This window comes from Tamandua tetradactyla, chromosome 7, assembly GCF_023851605.1.
Source record: "Tamandua tetradactyla isolate mTamTet1 chromosome 7, mTamTet1.pri, whole genome shotgun sequence".
Lineage (NCBI taxonomy): Eukaryota > Metazoa > Chordata > Mammalia > Pilosa > Myrmecophagidae > Tamandua > Tamandua tetradactyla.
Window position 1 is genome coordinate 149,209,671 of NC_135333.1, and position 25,747 is coordinate 149,235,417.

At 36.8% G+C, this 25,747-nt stretch overlaps 1 long non-coding RNA gene across 2 annotated transcripts; it reads left to right on the top strand.

Annotated features, from left to right (window-relative positions):
- Positions 1-451: 451 nt before the first annotated feature.
- LOC143690234 (uncharacterized) lies at positions 452-22,549 on the top strand. 2 transcript variants are annotated; one of them, XR_013179049.1, is made up of 5 exons: positions 1,648-2,342; positions 3,913-3,979; positions 21,611-21,660; positions 21,845-21,949; positions 22,330-22,549. It is a non-coding gene; the product is annotated as an uncharacterized LOC143690234 (long non-coding RNA). The 2 variants fall into 2 exon arrangements; XR_013179050.1 differs by lacking the exons at positions 1,648-2,342; positions 21,845-21,949 and adding an exon at positions 452-729.
- Positions 22,550-25,747: the final 3,198 nt, after the last annotated feature.

Below are 25,747 nucleotides of genomic sequence, written 5' to 3' on the forward strand. Positions count from 1 at the left end.
TTACCATATTTTCTAGGAAGAATCATCATATATACAAGCTTTAAGAAAAACAACCATCAAGCGCAATTAAAGTTTTAACATAAAATTAGATATTTTTTTTACTTAATCCAACCTTATTTTTTTTCCCTCAGCTTGAGTTGGATAAATTAACCCTGAGTTATAAATATTATTCTCATTTATAATTATGACATTGTTTGAATAAAGCTCTGATGGTTGAATTCATTCAGCATTACTCTATCTCTGAAGGAGGAAATCTTCAGCTATTCGCTCAGGAATGAGAAGGCAAGTTACAAATTCTTGGGGTGGTTTGGTTCATAAGAAGCAACAGACAATGGATTTTGTGGGCCCATCTCTGTCATTGAGCTTGAGGTCATATAAATCATCTGGACTTAAGAGTTTCTCTTAAGTCATAATATCTTTCTTTCTAGATGTTCTAACAGTTTCCCTTTCCCTTCCTTACTGTTTAAATAGTGCCCAAAACATGCAGATGACTTGTATCACCTTACAGATTGTCCTGCTCATCTTTTGGGTCTTCTGATATGTATTAGAAGTTTATCTTTATGTTCAGATTCCTTAAAAACAAACAAAGAAAAAACAGTGCCGCCTTTTCTTCTCCCTAGTAAAGGTATGAATATCCGTCCCACACCGAGCTCCAATATGGCTGAACAAGACTTGAAAGGCACTTCCTCTAGTTGGAATTATACAGGTGGCCAGGACAGAGCCACTGAGGTAACTGCATGCAAATTGGGATGTTTTGTGAAGATGTGTGGGGAGGAACAGCAACACAGGGAGATTCCTCAGCAGCTCTGCAGAATATCCTTCACCATTGTTCAGAGTTTGGCTACAACAGTAGCCCTAGTGATCTAACAGCAGCTTTGTGACCTTGTCATCTCGCCTGCTCTCAGAAGTCTGCATCCATTGCTTTGCTCAAATTCTAATGCCTCAGTTTTTCTTTGTTTCTCCTTCCATTTTCAGACTCATTGTCCACCGATTTTATCTATGGCTTCTGCTTCTTTTGAGCTTTCTCTCTGTCTGACTTCCTCTATTTCATACTCTCTCTTGCTCTTGCTCACACACTCTTTCAAATTCAAAGCCATTTTTTACTTTATTTGAACTTCTAATGCCTTACTGCTCAGTCATGTCCTCAGACCAGTAGTATCAGCATCACCAAGGAATTTGTGAGAAATGCAGAATCTCAGGTGCCCTCTGACCATATTCTGCTTTTTAGCAAAATCCCCAGATCTTGTGAATTATTGTTCTATTGCACTGACCCTTTCATTTTCTTCCAGCGCATGAACTCTCACCTGATCTTTCTCCATTCTTTCATTATTATTAGCTTTTTTGCATCCCATAGTTGATCATTTTAATAATACTCTCACCAATACTTTTAACTCTCTTTTTTAACTCTTTTTTTTTCATTCGTCTGACAAAACCCCAACTCTGGAAAAATATACCTATATGCTTTCTCTGTGTCCACACCTGAACTGCCTGGCAGTGCCAGAAAAAAATCACTCAACAGGGTAGATTTGTGCTACTAAATAAGGGCCCTCCAAGCTTGTCAGTCCTTCCATGTTTTTCTGGTAAATTCTCTCCTACTCTTGGCAACAATTGTTTTAAAAATTCTACATTCTACTCAAACCTCAAATATTCTTAACTCCTCCTCATTCTCAACAGATGACTTCACCTCCTACTTCTTGAAGAAAATAGAAAGCATCAGAAGGGAGCTCCCTCAGCTTCCTGCTACCAAATTCATATAGATACATTTGTACCCATGTTCTTCTCTTTTCCTTCTGTTTTAGTATAGGAAATATTCTAGTGTTTCCACCTGTGCTCTGTATCCCATTGCCTCTGGCCTTCTCATGAATCTTACATTATCAATTTTCCCTCTGCTCTGCTATTTATTCAGCAAATTCTTCTCAACTGGGTCACTTCCAATGACATTTAAACCTGCTCATATCTCTTCCATTTAAAAACAACAATTTTTTTTATTTCAACATCCCCCCTCTAGCTCCTATCTTTCCCTTTTCTTTCAATCTAAATTTTCATTGTTTAGTGAATTTATTTCTTACCTTAAACTCACTCCTCAATCCTCTGTGATCTGGTGGTTATTCCTAGAAGTTTCACCCAAATTAGTCTGCTAAGGTTACCAATGACCTCCATGCTTTAAATCCAACAGACATTTCCCAGTAATTTTATCTGACCTTCCAGCACTCCTGATCATTCTAGTTTTTGAAACATGTTTATTTTGGCTTGCAAGACAGCATGCTATCCAGATTTTCCTTCTCAATTTCCAGTATTTCATTCTCTGTTACTTTGCAGATTTAGTCTTCCTCTATCTACAGGTTATTTCCTCTTTCAATTTTATACTCTCTCACAGTTTGGGTTCTCGATAGAGCAGATGCTGTGACAGAGTTTGGGGTACAAGATGTTTTATTAGGAATTTATACCTGTGGAAGGAAGGGGGTGGTGGTGAAAAAGAAGTTGAATTTAGCTATGGAAACCCAGGCGGGCATTCTGAATCTGGACTCACTCCCCATTTGGTTGAAGTGGCTGGGTCTTCATACTCCCGTATTGCTCAGTCATCAATTGTGGGGTAGCCAAGAAAGGCATGAGGTCTGATAAGGCCACTCTTTGCAGCTGAGGCTGACCTGAAGGAGCTGATAGCTAGAGGCTATACATTGATCTAATTTTCCATCTCTGGTCATCACATCCTTTATTGAAGGGGCATCTGCATAACATTTCCATGTCTCACATATTCTCTTTCTTTCTATACAGTATCTTCCATACCTGTGGCCTTCAATATCCCTCAATTGGCAATGATTCTCAAATTTACACCTCCAGTCTAGCCTCTGAGTTCCTGACCCATATATTTAACTACCTGTTCAACATCTCCATATGGATGTCTCAAAGGGGCCCCAAGTTCAAGATGTGTGGACCCTAACTCTTGATTTTCACAACATAACAATATTCCTGTCTCAGAGAATGGTAGCATATGCATCCAATTCTGCAAACCAGAACTCTAGGTATCATTTTTGTCACTGCCCCTCTCACTCCCTTATTTGAATCAGTAAGCAAATTCCGCCAAATTTATTTTCTAAATATGCAGTGAATCCAGTCACTTCTCTCCTTTTTCTATTACATTTGATTCTAACTATCATTTTTTTTGCCTGGATTCCTATAAAATCATTATATTTGGTCTCCCTGTATCACTCAACCCCCCCTCCCCAGCCAGAACAATATTTTCAAATGAGATTTTGAGCATATTATCTCTTCCCTATGCTTGACTCCCATCCCTTCAGTGGCTTCCTTTGTTGTTTCTTGTTTTAGAAAGAAACCAAAATAATTAACATAGTCCTCAAGGGCCTCTGTGGTTTAGCTCCTGCCCATGTTTCCATCCTAATCTCATTTTACTCTTTTCTACATTTCCTGCATTCCATTTGCACTGAATGTTTATTTTAAATTTCTCAAGTGGCCTCACAGTAGAGGGTGTCACAATACTGCTCCTTCTACTAAGAATGCTCTTTTCCCATTCTTCAGCTAATTAGCTCTTCCGTCTCCAGTCTCAAATCCAATTCATTTTTTTTCAGGTAAGTCTTCTTTGAATTTCCCATACTGGGCCAGGTCCTTTTTTAAAGGCTCTCATAGCATTCTATTTTATTCCTTCATAGCACATATGTCAGAATGTAAATGCATACTCAATCATATGATTATTTGAGTAATGTTCTAACTTCCCCACTAGTTATTTCCATGAGTATAGAAAATCTCTTTGTCACTCTTCAGTATCCCCAGCACTTGGTGCAATGCTCTCAGCACATATTTGTTGAATGAAAGGAATCTTGTATACTAGAGTGCTTGATGGGATTGTTATTCACCACCCAATATGGAGCCTGTTGTGCAAAATTTGTGTTCCAGGCTACCTCACATGCTGTTTGTCCAGTCAGCTGATTGGTTCTGGGGAAGAGGATGCCACTTTGTCCTGGTAAGTCTGATCTAGATCTTCTGATCACATTTCCACCATCTTCAGCCAATCCTGCATTAGGAATTACCTGTGGTAGTTTACTCAGATGGTACCTGTGAGAATAGCAGGACTTGGAGAATGAGAAGCTCTTTTCAAGTTCAGACCTCTAGTTTATTTGCATTAGAGATTAGATGACAGATCAGAGTCTTTGGGGGATATGAGAGGAATAAACCTAGCTACACTATGCTTCCCTGACTGTCATGTGTAACACCATTCCAAGCACAATTCTTAGTAAGCAAGCCCTTATCTATTGTGGTATTGAGTAGTGTTGTGGGAAATTACCTTAGGAATACTCTCTGCCAGCTAAGTGGCATTGAACAAAATCCAAACACTTTGCTCATATAATCCCATGAATACTAATGGCTTTCCTTTGATTGGAAAATACTTAAAGTGATTTGCCAACACACAAATATTTCACCAATACCAGTTAGGGTTGAAGCTGCAGTTGAGGGCAGCTGTTCAATGCAGCACAATTAAGCCTTTTCAAAATGCAAATGCAAAGAAACACCTTATTAATCTGTAGCTTCAGGGGAAATTTAGTAAGGCAAATGTAATTATGCAAATTGGATAGCTGCCAAAGAAGGAGTTGGCCAACATCTTTAATTTTGTAAAAAGGACCATTATCGAATTTTATATATAAATCTCCATATGCCCTGGGAGAGAGAATGAGTCTGTAGAGTACAAAATAAAGAGATGTTTTTCATGGAGAATCAAAAAGATATAAACAATATGTTGATGCAAAGATACATATAGCATCTGCTATTCGACAGTTAACTATCCTGTATATAATTAGAGAATGCTAAGCAGTGGCCATGGTCTAAAATGTTTATTTTTGTATTCTGTTCTTAGTGAACCGAAGATAAGCCTGTCACTTAGGTTTTGTCTTTCATGAAATGGCTAGGGGAAAAAATCTAACTGAATATATACAATGTTTAATAAATTAATGTTAGTAAATATGTAATTTTTTCTTACCTTCAAACTGAAATCTTAAACTCAGTGAAAATTCTTTCAGTTTAGCTTATATTCTTCTTTCTTTTTGGGGGCAACTAAAGGGGGCAACTAATGAGTTTAATTTTTTTATGTCAAGTACTAATAAATAAATTTATTGATTTGTTCAATACTGTGCTGGTTTGTAAGGATTAGGTGCCCTAGAAAAGCCATGATTTAATCCTGATCTATCTTGTGGAAGCAACTATTTATTTTAATCCCTATTCAGTACTGTATGTTGGAAACTTGATTAGGTTATCTCCAAGACGTGTGACTCACCCCATTGTGGGTATTAACCTTTCATTAGAGGGAGATGTGACTCCACCCATTCCAGGTGGTTCTTGATTATTTTACTGGAATCTTTTAAAGGAGGAAACTTTTTTGGAGAGAGCTTGAGAGCCACAAGAACTACCAGAGCCCATGCAGCCAGAGACCTTTGGAGATGATGAAGGAAAATGCCCCTGGGGGAGCTTCGTGAAAGAAGGAGCCTAGAGAGAAAGCTAGCAAATATTGCCATATTCACCATGTGTCTTTCTAGTTGAGAGAGAAACTCTGAACTTCATTGGCCTTTCTTGGGTGATGGTAACCTCTTGTTGGTTCCTTAATTTGGACATTTTTATAGACTTTGCTTTAAATGGAACATTGTCAGGGCCTTAGAACTGTAAACTAGAGACTTATTAAATTCCCTTTTTAAAAGCCATTCCATTTCTGGCACGCTACATTCCAGCAGCTAGAACAAGTACCAACAATGTGCATGACAATATAATTGGTATTAGAGATATAACAGTGAGCAAAACTAGGCATAGTCCCTGTCTTCTTTAGAGGTTATAATATAGTGAATATGACAAGCCATAATCAAATACCAAACAACTATAGATGTCACAACTGTGTCAACTGATATCAAAGAGAGGTGCCTAGTATGTACTACAAAAACTAATCTAAATGGGTGGATTCATATGGTCAAGTAGACTAGGGAAGGCTTCTCTGAAGATGGAACCCTTGAGCAGAGCTCTGAAGGACGAATAAAGAAAGTTTTTAGGCAAAAATGAGAGCATATGTGACAGCTCTGTTTTGGGAAGTTGCTTGGTAGGTAGGAAGGACCCAAAGGAGGGCCAGTGAGGCTGCAGTGGAGAGAGCATATAAATTATGTGACATGGGATTGGAGAGTAGCAGAGTTGGGCCATGCAGGACTCTTTGTATCTAATGTCTATATCTTCAGAGCAATAGAAAATGTCAAAACATTTTAAGCAGAGGACAACAAGATCCAATTTGTATTAACCCTAAATTTAATGTCGATTAAATTAAGATCATCAATATACGTTATATGAACTATATGAAAATTTCACACTATGTGAAATTTGTGTGCGCCAATATATGTGGGAGGATGTCTGCATGTTTTATTTTATACCATGTCCTTATATTTGAGGCATTTTGAAAATGAATTTTGAAAGTCTCCTCACCACTGTTTTGAGAAAGTTTAACACATTAATCAAATTGGGGTGACTGAAAACAATTAAAACCTCTTTGCTTTGTAAGTGTTGAAACATTTTTGGTCAATGAAGGAGTTAAGACAGGTGAGGGTTAATAAGTATTTTGACCACTTTGCTTTGTAAGTGTTGAAACATTTTTGGTCAGTGAAGGAGTTAAGAAAGGTGAGGGTTAATAAGTATTTTGAATGTAAGAGGGTGTGAAGCAAGGAATAGAATGATGGGGATGTGTAAAGGAGACATTTCCTTTTTCCTTTTTGGGCAGCTTTGCATCTGTTCTTTTGGAGAATGACTCCTTCCTCCACTGTTGATCCATGTGGTACGAATAGGAATGACCCCGCCCACCAGCTCTGGAGGTGGCCAATCTGAGTACTCCATCTCTTGGAACACAAGATTGATTTTGGGATGGACCTGTGATGCAAGAAGCTAAATAGGAGTCAATCAAGGGATAATTTCTGTATGGGATAATTTCATGGGAAACATATGCTCTCTTTTGAGTTAAAAACCATGCTCCTGGTTTCATATCCTCCTGAATTATTGCCCCTTCTTTCATTATTTTTCCTTCTCAAGCACCCTTCTTGAAAGAATTACATGGATATCTCATCTCCATTTCCTCACCTCTCATTCATGTCTAACACACTGAAGTCTGACTTCTACCCTTAACTTTCAGTTGGATTGGCTCTGGCAAAGTCACTTATGACTTCCATTGCTAGAATTTTCTCATCTTTCTTGCAGTATTTGATATTGTTAATAGCCCTTGCTTTGAAGTCCTTTTTTTCCCCATTAATCTGCCACAATGCTTCTCTCTCAGGATGTTTCCTCTAGCCCTCAGGCAGTTTTCTTCTATAGTTCATCACTGAGTGCTCAGCTTGCCTCCTGACATGCACTAATTAATGCCAAGGACTCACGTTTATTGAGCACTTATTTTGTGCCAGCTCATTATCATATTCAATTATAATAATGCTTTGAGGTATGCACTATTATTATCCTTATTTTACAAATGGGAAAACTGGAATTAAGGGAGGTTCCGTAACTTGCTCAAGGTCATGCCACTTCTAAGACATGGAGTCAGAATTTGAATCCAGAATCTGTTTTATAATTTCTAAGTAAAATTTTATATGAAGTATAATGTACAAACAGAAAAGTGAATACTAGATGAATAGCTGGATGAAGTTTCACCTAGTGAGCACAGCCATGTAACCAGCACATAGACCTAGAAACAGAATGTCTCCAGCATCCCAGAAGTTCCTTCCTATCATCAGCACATTTTTTTTCTTCTTCCAGTGAACTTTAATAAAAATTCCATCATCAAAAGAGTTCTTGTAGCATAATGGGAATGTCAACTTGGTACTACAAATGACATTTCCACAGATTTGCACTTCTAACATACCAAAAATAAAATATGTAATATTTAGCTTTATATATTTCCCCATTTAATCACTTTATCTTCAAAATAAATTGCTTCTCTGTCCAATATATTAAGCAGTCTGGAGTCACAAAGAAAGTATCAGGCAAATGACATTCTTCTTTTTTTTTAAAGGGGTACTGGGGGAAATACTTTATGGAGACAACCAAATGCTTACAGGGATCAACATTATTCTAGTTTTCTAGCTGCCGGAATGTAACACACCAGAGATGGATTGGCTTTTAATAAAAGGGGATTTATTTCATTAGTTCTTCAGAGGAAAGGCATCTAACTTTCATCTGAGGTTCTTTCTTACATGGGAAGGCTCAGGGTAATCTCTGCTGGCCTTCTCTCCAGGCCTCTGGGTTCCAACAACTTTCCTGGGGTGATTCCTTTCTGCATCACCAAAGGCCTGGGCTGAGCTGTGAGTGCTGAGATGAGGTATGCTGAGCATACCACAACCCAAGAAGGGCTGTGCTCTCTCAGTTAAGCACCAGCCAATTAAGTCAAACATCATTCATTGCAGCGGGCACGCTTCCTAGCCAACTGCAGATGTAATCAGCAACGAATGAGGTTCATGTACCATTGGCTCATGTCCACAGCAACAGAGCTAGGTGCCTTCACCTGGCCAAGTTGACAACTGAATCTAACTACCACAAATGGCTTTTAAAATGGGGAATTTAATGAGTTGTCAGTTTACAGTTCTAAGGCCAAGAAAATGTCCCAATTTAAACAAGTCTATAGACATGTCCAATCTAAGGCATCCAGGGAAAGATACCTTTGTTCAAGAAGGCTGATGAAGTTCAGGGTTTCTCTCTCAAGTGGAAGGGCACATGGCAAACACAGTCAGAGTTTCTCTCTCATCTGGAAAGGCACATGGTGAACATGGCCAGGGTTCCTCTCTCATCTGAAAGGGCACATGGCGAACACGGTGTCATCTGCCAGCTTCTTCTCCTGGCTTCCTGTTTCATGAAGCTCCCCGGGAGGCATTTTCCTTCTTCATCTCCAAAGGTCACTGTCTGGTGGACTCTGCTTCTCATGGCTATGTCATTCTGCTCTGCTCTCTCTGAATCTCCCTTTCTCCAAAATGTTTCCTCTTTTATAGGGTTCCAGTAAACTAATTAAGACCCACCCAAATAGGTGGAGACACGCCTGCACCTAATCCAGCTTAACAACCACTCTTGATTAAATCACATCTCCAGGGAGATGTTTAATTACAGTTTCAAACATACAATGCTGAAGAGGGATTAGAAGAAATGGCTGCCTTTACAAATGGGATTAGGATTAAAACATAACTTTTCTAGGATACATACATCTTTCAAAACCAGCACAAGCATGAATTAAAAATTAGCACACTCCTCACAGTTGTGAGAAATATTAATAATGAGAGGGTAACCTTTATCCAAACTTCTAACACCACAATAGCTTTGCCAGTTTTTCAAGTTTATATAAATGGAATCATGGCATCATAGAGGTTGCATGTAAGATTTGTTCATTAAATTGTGCGTAAGAAAAGCTCATTCATTGTTATTGCTACTTTAGTATTTAACTGTATGGATATACCACAATTTATTTACCCATTCTGCTCTTGAAAGGACTTTTGGGGTTTTCCTGTAATTTACTTTTTCTGTTACGAATAGTGTTGCTATGAATGTTCTCATGCATGTCTTTTGGTGTCATTTGTATGCATTTCTTTTGACTATACCCTCAGGAGTATTATTGCCGGCCATGCATATGTTAGCTTTAGTAGACACTGCCAAATAACTTTCCAACTGATTTTACCCCAATGTTTGGCTAGTGCAGGCACCATATGTCCAAAATGAACCTATTATCTTCCCTATAGAATGAAGAGTTTTTCTTTGTTTATTGACCATATCTCTTACTTTTACCCTGAACCCAGAATATATTTTTATATGTATGACAGGTTCTTTCACTGACTCAAGGTTCAAAATTTATTATTGTATTATCAAAATATTGTTGTCCTTCATTCACTCCAAAAATGAATCTTAGAATGAGTAAAATCCTTTAAAGTGTGCTTTGTTTTCTTTTTTCTTTATTCATATGTGATGGACACGTTTTCTTTGAGATGTTTTTACATTTGTATGTTGCTCCAAATTTGGCTGCTTTTGACTAGCCCATGCCAAAGCACTGTTCATAGGCACTGATTTGGTAGTCAAAGATTTTGTCACATATTTTTTTGTTGTTGTTCTTTGAAAATTTTTCCTGGGGGAAAATTTTGCTTCACTTACTGCTACAGCAAGCAATTATTGTTGCACAGTGCTCCAATTGTTATTCCTACTTGGACCAACTGAATCAAAACCCTAGAAAACCATGTTTAATGGAATACATACTGCTAACCCAGTAGTTTTCTGTAAAGGGAGCCCATTGTGAGGACTAATTTTCCACTGTACACTTTTGAATAAAGTCTTCATTATTTGAGAGATTCCTTTATCCCACAGATATGCATAAGCTGAAGTCTAACATTACCCAGCTGAAATGCTATGTGAACATATGCAAGCAAAAATGCTCCAAATACTATCCTCATCTGTTTAGCTGACTTACACTTACGTCTTCTTTTTGCATCACTCAAATACTCCAGCTGTCTCTCTCTTTTTCCTTTATTAGAGAAGTTGTGGGTTTACAGACAATCATGCATAAAATACAGGATTCCCATTTACCACTATTATGAACACCTTGCATTGGTGGGGAAACATTTGTTAGAATTGATGACAGCGCATTTTTATAATTGTACTACTAACTAGATTTCATAGTTTAACTTAGGGCTCACTGTGTAGTACTGTTCCAAGGATTTAAAAAAAATTATTCTGCTATCATATATACAATCTCACATTTCATCTTTTAATCACATTCAGATTTATATTTCAATACTGTTACCTTTACAATGTTGTGCTACCATAGCACCATCCATTAACAAAACATTTCTGTGACTCCAAAGAGGAATCCTGTACATTTTAAGATTTAAATGCCCATTCCCTATCCTTATCCCATCCCCTGGTAACTTATATTCTAGACTCTCACTGCATGAATTTGCTTATTCTAATTATCTCAGATCAGTGAGATCAGCTGTCTCTTTAAACCATTTTGTCAAGTGACGGCCACTCTTGTACAGACATCCATTCCCCTTTTATTTTTATAAAGGCAGGGCATAAAACTATTTACATTTTGTTATTCTTCCGTGGAATCCCTGTAAGTACAAAAGATAAATGCAATAATAAGTATTTTCTACGTAAGTACTCTGGTGAAAGGTAGCTTATGATCTCAAATTCTTGAAATCCTTAGGAAAAAATCTTTTGTTAGGAATGGGATGTTTTATTTTAGTAGAGAGGCTTTGTAAGGTAATACAGGAGCAGACAACATTCAGTGTTCCACAATTTATTTTTCTATAGAAATAATGTCAGAAAAATATGTGTCTAGAAGCAAAAGTTCCTTTTCACCTTATAAAACAATAAGGTGATTCTGCAAACTGGAAACATATAGAAGATAGCACAGAATGATATTGTAAAATAAGAGGATTTCATAACTGATTTAAAATTTGGCTAATTTAGGTTTCTTTAAATGCTAAAATACTGGTTCAAGATAGCTGCAACTGGCAAAAAAGCAAAAGTTATGCTTTAACTGTTTGTTTTAGTCTGCATTGAATTATTGTGTCTGGCGATAAATCCCATGAAGTTTGTTTTCCTTTTGCACATTGTGTCAGGTGTCTAATATACTATGCATTTTGAGGGGTGAGTAAATAGCAAACAGTAGGAATTTCTTACCACTATTTTGTTCACTTCTAGCGTAACTCTAAATGTTTTGTTATTTTCCATCTCTCTCCTCTAAATGAATTATATAAAAATCATCAATTTCTCCCTTTGCTGTTGGTACTCAAAAAAGCTAGACTGTTTAGAAGAGCTTATTTAGCTTAATCCAGAGGGTATCATTTTTTTTGTTTGTTTTATATTTTGATTTTCCTGAGATGGTAAAATTTGTTGCAAATTGGTACTTGGTAAGTTAAAGCTTTGCTTGGATGTCCGTGGCATCAGGCCAGCATTTTGAGATACTGTCTTAGTCTCTTGGTGGCTGTCATTATGGTCAGGCTAGTTAATCTATCAGTTTCCTTCTTGATGAAATTGCAACTATAATAGTTCAAATTTATTGAGCTAGGCACTATTCTAGACATTTTACATATATTAATTTAATATGCACAAGAATCCCTTGTGCAAGGTACTGTTGTTATCCCTGTTTTATAGATAAGGCAAAGAGACTACTGTTTTCTCTGTTTTCCAGACAAAGAATTAAGGTCTGAGAACGTTACATTACTTGCTTAAGGAACACAGCTAATAAGCGGCAGAGCTAGGAATTGAACTGCAGTACACTATGCTGCCTCTTACCTGTCAGGTCAGATTGTCGGAATTAAGTAGATAATTCTATTAAAGACACATCACAGTGAATTGCACCTGATAGGTGCTCAATAAGTGGTGATTATTATCATTTTCACTGAGCCAGCCGGGAAGGAAGAAAGAGAAATGGCAGCTCTTCTGGGTATATACCAAGTAGTGCTATAGCTGGGTCATAGGGCAGCTCGGTATTTAGTTTCTTAAGGAACTGCCAAATAGTCTTCCATAGTGGCTGCACCCCTGTTCATTCCCACAAGCAGTGCATAAGTGTCCCAGTTTCTCCACATCCTCTCCAACATTTGTTTCCTGATAGTTTAATAGCAGCCATTCTTATAGGTGTGAGGTGGTATCTCATTGTAGTCTTGATCTGCATTCCCCTTATAGCCAGTGGAAATGAGCATCTCTTCATTTGAGCCATCTGTATTTGCTCTTCAGCAAAATGCCTATTCATGTCTTTAGCCCATTTTATAATTGGATTGTTTGTTCTTTTGTTGTTGAGATGTATGATTTCTTTGTATATACAGGAAATCAAATCTTTGTCTGATATGTGATTTCCAAATATTTTCTCGCACTGAGTTGGCTGCCTCTTTACCTCTTTGACAGTCTTTTGAGGTACAGAAGCATTTGATTTTGAGGAGTTCCCATATGTCTAGTTTTTCTTTTGTTGCTTGTGCTTTGGGTATAAAGTTTAGGAAGCTACCTCCTATTAGTAGGTCTTGAAGATATTTCCCTACATTTTCTTCTAAAAGATTTATGGTGCTAGTTCTTTTATTTAGCTGTTTGATCCACTTTGGGTTAATTTTTGAATATAGAGGACAGAGATGCAACAATTCTCAATAAAATATTAGCAAATCGAATACAACAACATATTAAAAGAATTATACATCATGACCAAATAGGATTTATACCAGGAATGCAAGGATGGTTCAACACAAGAAAATCAATTAATGTAATACAGCACATTAGCAAATCAAAAGGGGAGAATCTCATGATCATTTTGATAGATGCTGAAAAAGCATTTGACAAAATTCAGCATCCTTTTCTGATAAAAATCTTCCAAAAGATAGGAATCAAAGGTAATTATTCAATATGATAAAGGGAATATATGAAAACTGATAGCCAGCATCATACTCAATGGAGAGAGAGTCTGCTATAAAATAGCGGTCCTCTTTCATTCTCTTGGCTATTGATATCCAGTTCTTCCATGCCCAGTTATTGAAAAGACTACTTTGTCCCAGTTCAGAGGATTTGAGGGCCTTGTCAAAAGTCAGTTGACCATAGATTTGGTGGTATATTTCTGTACTCTCAATTTGATTCTATTGGTCACTGCTTCTGTCTTTGTGCCAATACCATGCTGTTTTGACCACTGTGGCTTTATAATAGGTTTTAAAGTCAGGGAATGTTGATCCTCCCACTTCGTTCTTCTTTTTTTAGGATACTTTTAGCTATTCGGGGTCTCTTCCCCTTCCAGATAAATTTGGTAGTTAGATTTTCCAAATATTGAAAGTAGGCTGTTGGAATTTTGATTAGTACTATGTTGACTCTGTAGATCAATGTGGGGAGAATTGACATCGTAACTATATTTAGCCTTCCTATCCATGAGCAGGGAATGTCTTTCCACCTACTTAGATCTCCTTTGATTTCTTTTAGCAATGTTATGTAGTTTTTTGTGTACAAGTCCTTTGCATCCCTAGTTAAGTTCATTCCTAAGTATTTGATTCTTTTAGTTGTCATTTTGAATGTTTTGTTTTCCTTAAGTGATTCCTCAGCTAGCTCATTGCTTGTGTATAGAAACATTACTGATTTTTGCACACCAATTTTATATCCCAACACCTTGCTGAATTTGTTTATTAGCTCAAGTAACTTTGCTGTAGATTTCTCAGGATCTTTCAAGTATAGTATCATATCATCTGCAAATAATGAGAGTTTTACTTCTTCCTTTCCAATTTGGATACGTTTTATTTCTTTGTCTGGCCTGATTGCTTTAGCTAGAACTTCTAGCACAATGTTGAATAATAGTGGGGACAGTGGTCATCCTTGTCTTGTACTTGATCTTGGGGGGAAGCTTTCAGTCTCTCTCTCCATTGAGTATGATGCTGGCTATTGGTTTTCATATATTCCCTTTATCATATTGAATAATTACCTTTGATTCCTATCTTTTGGAGGCTTTTTATCAGAAAAGGATGCTGAATTTTGTCGAATGCTTTTTCAGCATCTATCAAAATGATCATGAGATTCTCCCCTTTTGATTTGTTAATGTGCTGTATTACATTAATTGATTTTCTTGTGTTGAACCATCCTTGCATTCCTGGTATAAATCCTATTTGGTCATGATGTATAATTCTTTTAATATGTTGTTGTATTCAATTTGCTAATATTTTATTGAGAATTTTTGCATCTCTGTTCATTAGGGAGATTGGCCTATAGTTTTCCTTCCTTATAGCCTCTTTACCCGGTTTTGGTATTAAAGTGATATTAGTTTCATAAAAAGAATTAGATAGAGTTCCTTTTCCTCAATTTTTTGGAAAAGTTTGAGCAGGATTGGTGTTAGTTCTTTCTGGAATGTTTGACAAAATTCCCCTGTGAAGCCATTGAGCCCTGGGATTTTCTTTGTAGGAAGATTTTTTGATGACTGATTGAATCTCTTTACTTGTGATTGGTTTTTTGAGATCTTCTATTTCTTCCTGAGTCAGCATAGCTTGTTTTTCTGTCTCCAGGAATTTGTCCATTTCATCTAAGTTGTGTAGTTTGTTGATGTATAGTTGTTCATAGTATCCTCTTTTGATTTCTTTTATTACTTCAGGATCTGTGGTAATGCACCCCTTCTCATTTCTGATTTTGTTTATTTGCATCCTTTCTCTGTTTTTTTCTTTGCAGTCTTGCTAGTGGCCTATCAATTTATTGATTTTCTCAAGAACCAACTTTTAGTTTTATTGATTCTTTCTATTGTTCTTTTGTCCTCCCATTCATTTATCTCTGCTTCAATCTTTGTTATTTCTTTTCTTCTATTTGCTTTGGGATCAGTTTGCTGTTCTTTCTCAAGTTCTGCCAGGTTTTCTGTTAAATCCTCGATTTTTCCTCTTTCTTGTTTTTAATATAGGCATTTAAGACAATAAATTTCCCTCTCAGTGCAACCTTTGCCACATCCCATAAGTTCTGATAAGTTGTATTCTCATTTTCATTCATCTAGCAATTTTTTCTTTGACCCATTGGTTGTTTAAGAGTGTGTTATTTAATCTCCATATATTTGTGAATGTTCTCATTCTTTGGTGGTTATTGAGATCCAGCTTCATTCCATTGTGATCAGAGAAAGTGCTTCAAATAATTTCAATATTTTTAAATTTATAAATACCTGTTTTGTACCCCAGCATATCATCAATCCTGGAGAATGTACCATGAGCACTACAGAAGAATGTATAACCTTGTGCTTTTGGGGTACAATGACCTATATATGTCTGTTAGGTCTAATTCATTTATCAAGTTCTTTAACTTTATTTCCTTGTTGATCTTCTGTCTGGTTGTTCTATCTATAGAGGAGAATGGTGAATTGAAGTTTTGTACTATTATTGTTGAAACATCTATCGCTCCCTTCAGTTTTGCCTGTGTTTGTCTCATGTACTTTGGAGCTCCTTGATTGGGAGCATAAACACTTATGATTGTTATATCTTCTTGGTGAATTGATCTTTTAATTAGTATATAGTGTCCTTCTTTGTCTCTTATGATATCTTTACATTTAATGTGTATTTTGTCTGATATTAGTATAGCTACTCCTGTTTTCTTTTGGTTACAACTTGCATGGAAGATCTTTTTCCATCCTTCCACTTTCAATCTATTTGTATCCTTGTGTCTAAGATGAGTCTTCATAAGCAGTATGAACTATGTTTCTTAATCCATCTGCAATTTGTATCTCTTAACTCATAAGTTTAGTCCCTAACATTCAAAGTTATTACTGAAAAAGTGTTTCTTGATTCTACCATTTTATCTTTTTAATTTTATTTGTGAGCTCTATTATTCTTTTCCCTTTTTCTCTTTGTATTCTTTAAATTACCCTTAGTGGTAGTATTCACTTCTGTGCCCTCCTCCAGACCTCTGTCTCCTGTCTTTTTTTTTTTTTTCCTGCTGGCAGAACTCCTTTTAGTATTTCTTAAAGGGGGTGGTCTCTTGTTGACAAATTCTTTCAGAACTTCTTGGTCTCTGAAAACTTTAATCTCTCCCTCAATTTTAAAGGACAATTTGGCTGGGTAGAGAATTCTTGGCTGGAAGTCTTTCTTTTTCAGGATCTTGAATATATCATACCACTGCCTTCTTGCCTTCAGGGTGCTAGTTGAGTAGTCTGAACTCACTCTTATTTGATTTCCCTTGCATGTAGTAGATTGTTGTTCTCTTGCTGCTTTCAGGATTTTTTTTGCTTCTCTTCAGCATTTCACAGTCTGATTAGTATGCGCCTTGGGGAAGGTCTATTTGGATTTATTCTGTTTAGAGTTCTTTGGGTTTTTTTTGACTTGTATGTTTATGTCCTTTTTGAGGGTTGGGAAGTTTTCCCCCATTATATCCCCAACACTCTTCCTAGCCCTTTACTCCTTTCTTCTCCTTCTGGGACACCAATGATTCTTATATTTGTGTGCTTTGTTTTGTTTATTATTTCCCTGAGTTCCCATTCAATGTTTTCCATCTTTTTGTTTTTTTAACCATTTGCTGTTTTGAGTCTTCGAAGTTAAGTATACTTCCTGTCCTCTATATCACTTATTCTTTATCCTATCTCTTCAAATCTGGTTTTGTGTGCCTCCAGTATGTTTTTATTTGGTCAACAGAGTCTTTGATCTCCATGATTTCTGCTGTTTTTTTAAAATTTATTCTTTCATATTCCTCTTTGTGTTCTTCTATTGTCTTCTTGATCTCCTTTATGTCATTGCTATCCCACTTATTTTATTAAGTAGGGTTGTATGAACATCTTTGATTAGTTGTTCCAACGTCTGTGTCTCCTCTGGTGTTTTAATTTGGTCATTAAGCAGGGCTATATCCGTCTACATTGTGATATGCTTAGTGATCTTCTGCTGTCTCCACACATGTAGATATCTCGATTGATTTAATTTGGGAGTTGATTTCTTTTGGTAGTCTAAGTACTTGTGTTTGCAGGATGGTTGTATAGCAAGGAGCAGGGCACAGGGTAGAGCACTCAGCATGGTGATTTGTTTCAGGGCAGGTATGGGTGGGGTTGGAGATGTCATGCTGGTGCTTGTGAATGTGGGTGCCCAGCGGCCAGGGAGGATGTAGCTGTGCAGGTGCACCTGTCTGGGGGGACTTAACCCTGGTGTGCACTGATCTAAGGTACAGAGCCCTTTGTGCTCATGGGTAGACATGTGACAGCAGGTTGGCATTGTGCCTTCATGGATTGGGGGCAGATGTGACCCGGCTGCACAGGTTGGCACTTTCTCAGAGCTGGAAAGTGAGGCTGAGGACTTTATGCATGTGCAGTTCTAGGGCTGCTGTAAAGTGTGGTTCCCAGAGCAGAATGATGTGATTGGGGACCATGCACATGTGTGGGCCTGGGAGTGTCATAAATGGATCCGCAGAGCTCAGGGAAGGGGGTGAAGCTGTGCAACACTATGGGTGGGGAGGCAGGGTAGCCTAGGTATGGAGGCTAGTGCCCCCAACCTTTATGCACTGATAACAGCCTGCAGGGAACAGGAAGGGGGAGATTGTGCTCAGGAGGGGTGAAGGAGAGGTGGGTTGGGCTGCACTTGGGGTGGGGGTGTGGGGCAGGTACATGCACTGTGGGCTGGTAGGGTGGGGATGCCTGAAGCACAAGGAATGGGAGTGGGTGATGGAGTTCTGGTGCGTGGGGTGTGGGGTGAGTCACCCATCATGGGATTGCACAGGTGAGGGTAGCATGTCCAAGGAACACTGCCTGGATTACTTCCTAGTCCTGTGTACCAGTCTGTGCACTCCCACAGGCTCCACTGCTCTGTGCCTCCACACCAGCCTCCAGCTTTCTGCCTCTCAGTTCCTTGGCCTCTGCAACCAGGTGTTGCCTCATGTGGTGCAGAAGTTTCTCCCAGGACAACTGCACTCCCAAATTGCTGCCTCAGTCACACTCCTGTCCCTTCTCTAACTTTTCCATGGCGCAGGGCTAATCTCAAGCTGCTCTAGTTGGCCACCTTCCCGGAAGTCCTGGCTAATGTTATTTTGAGTTGAGAAATCAGACCACTAAAGTTCTGCAAAATCGCACCTGTTTGAATTGCATTTAAATTTACAGCCTTTTTAGCATTTAAAAAGGCTAAATTCTAATTAGGAATAAATTAGGAAAAATGTGTATCAGTGCAATCATTACAAACGAATTTTAAATGGTGGGAGAGAACTCTGTTAGTAGTCAAATTTCTCAATTATAATTACTAGAGGCAGACTGTACTTGACAAATTTCCACTTAACACCTGTGAAGGAAGAGGAGACCAGGTATTATTCCTGTTTATTTATTAGTTTCCATCATGGCAAACAAACAAATAAAACAAAAGGAAACAAAAGCCCACAAAATTTGTATGCACATGGAAAAACGTATGTCTAACACTCAGATTGGTATATGTGCTATGCATGCCTACATCATATGTGTATTTTAAAAGTAGACTAAACATCAGGAAGAAAACATTAAAATAGATAAAACTTAAGCTTTAAATACTTTCTTTGAGGCAAAATTAAGTTTTAAATATCTCAAACATAAAGTGAAAATTCTAATTCAGTGTTCTTCAGTAAAACAGTTGTTAACATTGAAATGTTCATCATGAACTGGGCACCATTCTAAGCTTCTTTCCACATTTTAACTCATTTAATCCTCATCAAAAACCTATGGGATAGTTAATTATTATCACCATTTTACATATGATAAAATTGATGCACAGAGAGTTAAGTAGTTTATCTAAGATCACATAGCTAGTAAACGACTAATACTTAATGAAACACTTGGGAATTCCTATATTCTAAGCACTAGTGATACAGAAATGAATAGAATATATAATTCCTGCCTTCATGGAGCACCCATTCTCATGGGAGAGACAGGGAATAAGAAAGATATTTTATATGATATGATATGTACTTACATACAAATACATTGTGTCATATATATATATATATATTTATACAGGTATATTATATGTTTATTATGTATGCACAACATGTATTAGAAATCATATATTTAGATGGTAATAAAGAGAAAAATAAAACAGTGATAAAAATGAAAAATATTGTGGTTTGTGATTGTAGATAGTATGGCCTGGAAAAAAGTTTCACTGGAAGGGTGACAGTTCAAGACTTGAAGGAATTAGTGAAAACCAAACAAAACAAGACCTCTTTCTTTCATGTGAAATGAATGGAAATTTCTAGTTATGGAGCCCTTTAGAGGAAAACTGCTGATAAATGAGCTTGGATTGACAATTAAGTGATAAAATTATCTATCTATCTATCTATCTATCTTTCTACCTACCTACCTATATCTATCTATCTATCTATCTATCTATCTATCTATCTATCTATCTATCCATCCATCTATCTATCCATCTTTCATCATATATCTAAAATACAAACATTAACATCAGTGTTGGTACTGGGTATTTTCAGTCCTACTGTCTACTATTTTATACTCTCCTTTGTGCCCCAGAAGCTTGAGATGATGTGCTATACCAGTGAGCTCCCTTGTCTTTTGATTTTTCATTTGGTTTGACTAATTGGAGCTCCAGTAGGAGCTGAACTGAGTGGGGAGAGAAAGTCAAGTATTTACTCCCTGTGGATCTCCTTGGGCTGTACCTCTCCTTGGTACTTTCCCTCACCAGTGGTTCTGACTTCCGTCAGATGCTCCTGCAACAGGACTCTTTTAGGAGTGGTCCTGTCCCACACTCTTTAGGCTTAGGTGGGTAAAGATGTCCTCTTGTGACTAGTCCGTAGGATCTCTTGTGATTTCCCTATATTCCCTCCATTCCTTTGGAAAAAATCCCTTTATTAAACTCTTTTTAGATTGCTAAATTGAGCGTTTCCTCTGTTTCTTGACGTGATACTGACTGATGCAGCCACCATATTAGCTATATGTATAGGATACCAAATCTTCATGATAATGCTGAAAATATCTGCATTCTCTGTGATAATGTTAATACTTAATGCTCATAGTGTTTACTACATCTCAAATCCTGTTCTCATAAATTTTCAAATTAACTCACTTTTGAGATAAGTTAACCCCATTGTATAGATAAAGAAACTTAGTACAGCAAGGTTAAGAAAGCTGTTCAAGATCATACACCTAGTAAAGGCTGAGCAGAAATTCTGGGTTTGAATTCCTACTCATCCATAGAGCATATTGACTATTTTCAGCATTTTATAGAAAAGTCAGAGTAGGAAAAATAGGTTTGGAAAACTGTTAAATTTCTACTACAAATGAAATAATGAAACCTATATAGCTATTGATTTAGAATATTATAGCATTTGCAAATATATTCTTTAAGGCTTCCTGTGTTTGCTAGCTGCTGGAATGCAATATACCAGAAACAAATGGCTTTTAAAAAGGGGAATTTAATAAATTGTTAGCTTACAGTTCTAAGGCTGAGAAAATGTCCCAATTAAAACAAGTCTATAGAAATTTCCAATGAAAGGCATCCGTGGAAAGATACCTTGATTCAAGAAGGCCACTGAAGTTCAGGGTCTTTCTTTCAAGTGAGAAGGCACATGGCAAACAGGGTCAAGGTTTCTCTCTCACATGAAAAGTCATATGGTGAACATGGCGTCGTCTGCTAGGTTTCTCTCCTGGTTTCCTTTCATGAAGTTCCCTGGGAGGCATTTTCCTTCTTCATTGCCAAAGGTCGCTGGCTGTTGGGCTCTCTGCTTCTCATGGTTATGTCGTTCTGCTCTCTCAGAATCTTTTGCATTCTCCAAAATGTTTCCTCTTTTATAGGATTCCAGTAAACTAATCAAGACCCACCCGAATGGGTGGAGACATGTCTCTCCCTAATCCAGTTTAACAACCACTCTTGATTGAGTCATATCTCCAGGGAGATGGTCTAATTACAAATTCAAACATACAGTCCTGAATGGGGATTAGAAGAAACGGCTGGATTTATAAAATGGGATTAGGATTAAAATATGGCTTTTCTAGGGTACATACATCCTTTCAAACCAGCACACTTCCCCAGTGCTGACAGTTTTTTTTTTTATTATAATGTTATTTAAATATGTGCAAACATTAAGTTTAGACTTTCAGTTCTTATGCTTATTAGCCTAAGTGGGAAAACTGAAAAAATATTGACCACAAAATCTGACTTTTCACTAATTTTTTTAGTTTATTGCTAGATGCTGAATACCATCATCAAGAGAAAGTCCAATAAAAAAGTAAGCATATAACAAAAGAAAGCAGCAGCAACTTCAGAATCATTATCAACAACACAACCTATAGCACTGACGCTGAGTTGTGGCCAAATGGCAAGCTACATGCTAACTGCTCCATCTGGATTTTCTCATTCAGTCCTCACAATAACCCCATGAGTTAGGGACTATTATTATCCCCATTTTGCAGGTAAAGTAGAGCAGCTTGTCCAAGGTCGCATGATCAGGGAATGGCAAAGCTGGAATTTGAACTTAGGTACTCTGACTACTGGGACTGCTGTCGTGATTCTAAGCTGTAAGGCTTAAAATAGTTCATTAGTTGTATCAATATGGATAGATGAAAGATTCTTTTTGTCACATTAGTAAATTTCTCAATTTAGGGTTCTTATTTTGTTGGTAGTTTAAATAAGATATCTATCTATCTATATTTTTATTCATGTATCAGAAACATCAATGTGGATGAAGTATGCACAATAGCATTCATTTCTTACATTTACTAAAATTACAGTTACTGAGAATAACAATTCTTAATAAATGGCATATCTAAGATACAGAGAATTAAATAGATTGTTCTCTACAAATCTACTTTAATATATTGTTTAAATTTTAAAGTTTTCTTGTTAACTTTTAACCTTGATCTATTAACTGTGCGATGTGTTCTTTCTTTGCCTGAAGTTGTTGCTTGATTAAAACATTAGCCAGCAGCATTGCAATTTTGGATGCCAAAATCAAACATGGAATGCCTATATTTCATATGGTCTAGCAAAGAAGAATTCTCAACAAGACCAAACAACTAAATAAGGTGACAGAGAGAACATTGAATATAATATATCAACAAAGAAAATTTGAATTGCCTGATAGAATTCAAGGATGGAAATAAACAAGTAGAACATCATGTTCATTCTCTGGGGGGTGAATATGTATTTTTAAACAAATGGAATGAAAAAAAAGAACCCAACCAAAATGTTGTATATTTTTACATAGGATTGTCTTTTTTTTTTTTTTAAGCCTATGGGAAATGTGTTAACCCTAGAAGGATATGAAAGTTATATTTAAAACATTATATATTTTTTCTGAATATAAAAATAAAATGTACTCCTTGTAAAAGATAGTCCAACAATACAGAATAATTGTTTTTAAAGAGCAAAAAATGTAACTCTATCCACCTGGGATAACAGTAGTAATAATTTGTAAAATATTCTTAGAGAATTTCCTCTGCATATAGTAGTAAGAATAGAATATTCTATTTCCATACTTAGTCATGTGTATATTATATCTATGTGTGTGTATATATATATATACATTTTCTTTTTATGAAAAGGGGATCATACTATATATGCTGCTTTATAGCTGACTTTTAAAAAATCTTAACCGATACATCTGGATATCTTCTAATGCCGTTACAAGGTTTTCCTCAAAGGCTGCACATATTCCACTCTATTCTAATTTGTTTCATTCTTTATTAATGGTATTGGTGTTGTCCCTAGTTTTTAACCATCACACACAGTTAAAATAAATACAACTGCATATATTAAAGTGGCTAGAACTTGGTGACTATGTCAGTCGGCATAAGTGAAACTACACTTCACGAACAAACAACCCTAAAGTCTCAAGTGCTTGACACAACATAAGTTACTGGTTTATGCAAAGCACTCTGCAGGTTCAGGTGACTCTTCAGGGCAGTTGTGCTTCCTGTGTTGACTCAACATTCTGGGATGCTTTGATCTTATGACTTACGTCAGAAGTACTTTTACAGTGATCTTAAAAGTAGATCTATCACTGTGACAGAGGAAGCATGAGTCAGAAAGTTGGGCACTGGCAATTAAATCTTTACTGGAATGTTACTTTTGCTGTCATTTTATTGACCAAAGGTAGTAACGTGGTCATACCTAACGTCATGAGACTGAAGCAATACAGTCCTTCTATGCGCCTGGTAGTAGAGGAAATCCGAATACTGGGGAACAGAAGAAATGACTCAACAATTGAATAATTTATTGATTTTGGAATATGAGAGAGGAGTCAAAGATAGTAGAGACTTCTTGAGTTATTTTAAGTGAGTGTTTTAATATCCTCATTGCTAAGGCAAATATTGTACAATTAGTTGGCTTAAATGATAAGAATTTATTGATTTTGAGGCTACAGGAAGCCCAGTCCAGGCATCATCAAGGTGACGCTTTCTTCCCAAAGACTGATGTTCTGCCAGCACGTGGTGGCCTCTCTTGGCTTCTCCTTTCTTTCCTGGGTTCCCTTGACTTTCCGCTTCTGGTTTCTCCCTCTGTGGTTTCCTCTCTGTCTGTCTGAATTTCATTCCGCTCATAAAGGACTCCAGTTATGGGGTTAAGATCCATTCTGATTGACTTGAGCCACACCTTCATAGAAGTGACCGCATCAAATGTCCTACTTACAATGGGTTCATACCAGAGGAATGAATTAAATTTAAGAACATTTTTTTCTGGGGTGCATAGCTGCAAACCACTGCAGTGAATATGGTAATGCCATCAATTAGTTACTGGAATTCATCTCTGCATGGTTGGCTGACTAAGGTAAGATTCAGAATGTGAGAAGGGGATGGTTTCAGAACTCTCCCGGGATGGAAAAATTGCCCCAGAAACTGCTGTGGACATTTCAGTCTGGAGAGGAAAGTCTAGAATTAAAGGGAAGCTGTAATTTCAGTCACGAAGTAGATAAATAATTGGTTGTACAAAAAAAAAAGGTAAATGTAAAAGAGACTGTTATCTCAACAGATAGATGGAAAGCAGGATTGGGAAATCCAGAGTTGGTGGCATTTCAGAATCAAACAATTGGCCTTGGAGAATTACATGGTTCCAGATGCTAGGATGGGCTTCCAGATCAGAAATGCAGTACCTCTGGGAGGCATCATGGCATGGCAAGATAGGTCCATGGGTCCAGTGGTTCTCAACATTTATGAGTTCACAAGACATTTTTAAATAGTAGCTAGGATAAAAGATAAGCATTAGACTTAAAAAAGCTTTGGAAAATTGAAAACATTATGCACTGTTATATTCATATAACTAGATGCACTTTTACACTGGGAACCTGTTTAAATAGAACTGTTTACTGTCCTAAATGTTCTCATATTAAAATACTAAACAAGGCACTTCTCTCTTCACTATTTTCAACTGCTACCCAACTCATATACCTTTCACAGATGTGGCATGAAACATAAATTTAATTTGATTATGTATATTCCTTTACCTCAGCTTACTTCTATTTTTTTGTTTGTTTAATATACAGAGACAATTTTAAGAACATTTATTATGTTTGGAAATGTAAGCCTATTTATTTATTTGTTTGTTTATTTTTATAACGGCTTTGTTGCAATGTAATTCACATGACATAAAATTCCCTTTTAAAGTATATAATTAAATGTTTTTTTTTTTAGTTTATTCACTAAGTTGCGCAACCATCACCACTACCTAATTTTAGAACATTTTCATCTCCCCAGCGAGAAACTTCATAGCCACTAGCACTCACTCTCCATTCCTTATCCAACTTATCCCCAGGCGACCATTAATATACTTCTTTTCTCTATGGATTTGCCTATTCTGGAATTTCATATAAATGGAATAATATAATATTTAGTCTTTTGTGTCTGGTTTCTTTCACTTAGCATTCTATTTTCAAAGTTCATCCAGTTATAGTACTTAGCACTTTATTCCTTTATATGGCTGCTTAATCTTTCACTGTAGGAATATACCACATTTTATTTAAACATTTGTAAGTTAATGCACATTTGGTTTGGTTTTTGGTTCCACTTTTTGACTACTATGGATAATGCGTCTATGAACATTTGTGTACTAGTTTTTGTATATACATATGTTTTCATTTATCTTGGGTATAAATTTAGGAGTGGATTTGCTGGGTCATATGATAACTCAGTTTTTAACATTTTGAGGAGCTTACTAACTACTTTCCAAAGTGGTTGAACCATTTCATGATCCCACCAGAAAATATTCTACATCCAACCAATATATATTATTATTTGTCTTTTCGATAGTAGACATCATAGTGAATGTGCAGTGCTATTTCCTTGTGGCCCACTTATGTCTTATCTCACTTAATCTCACTTCCA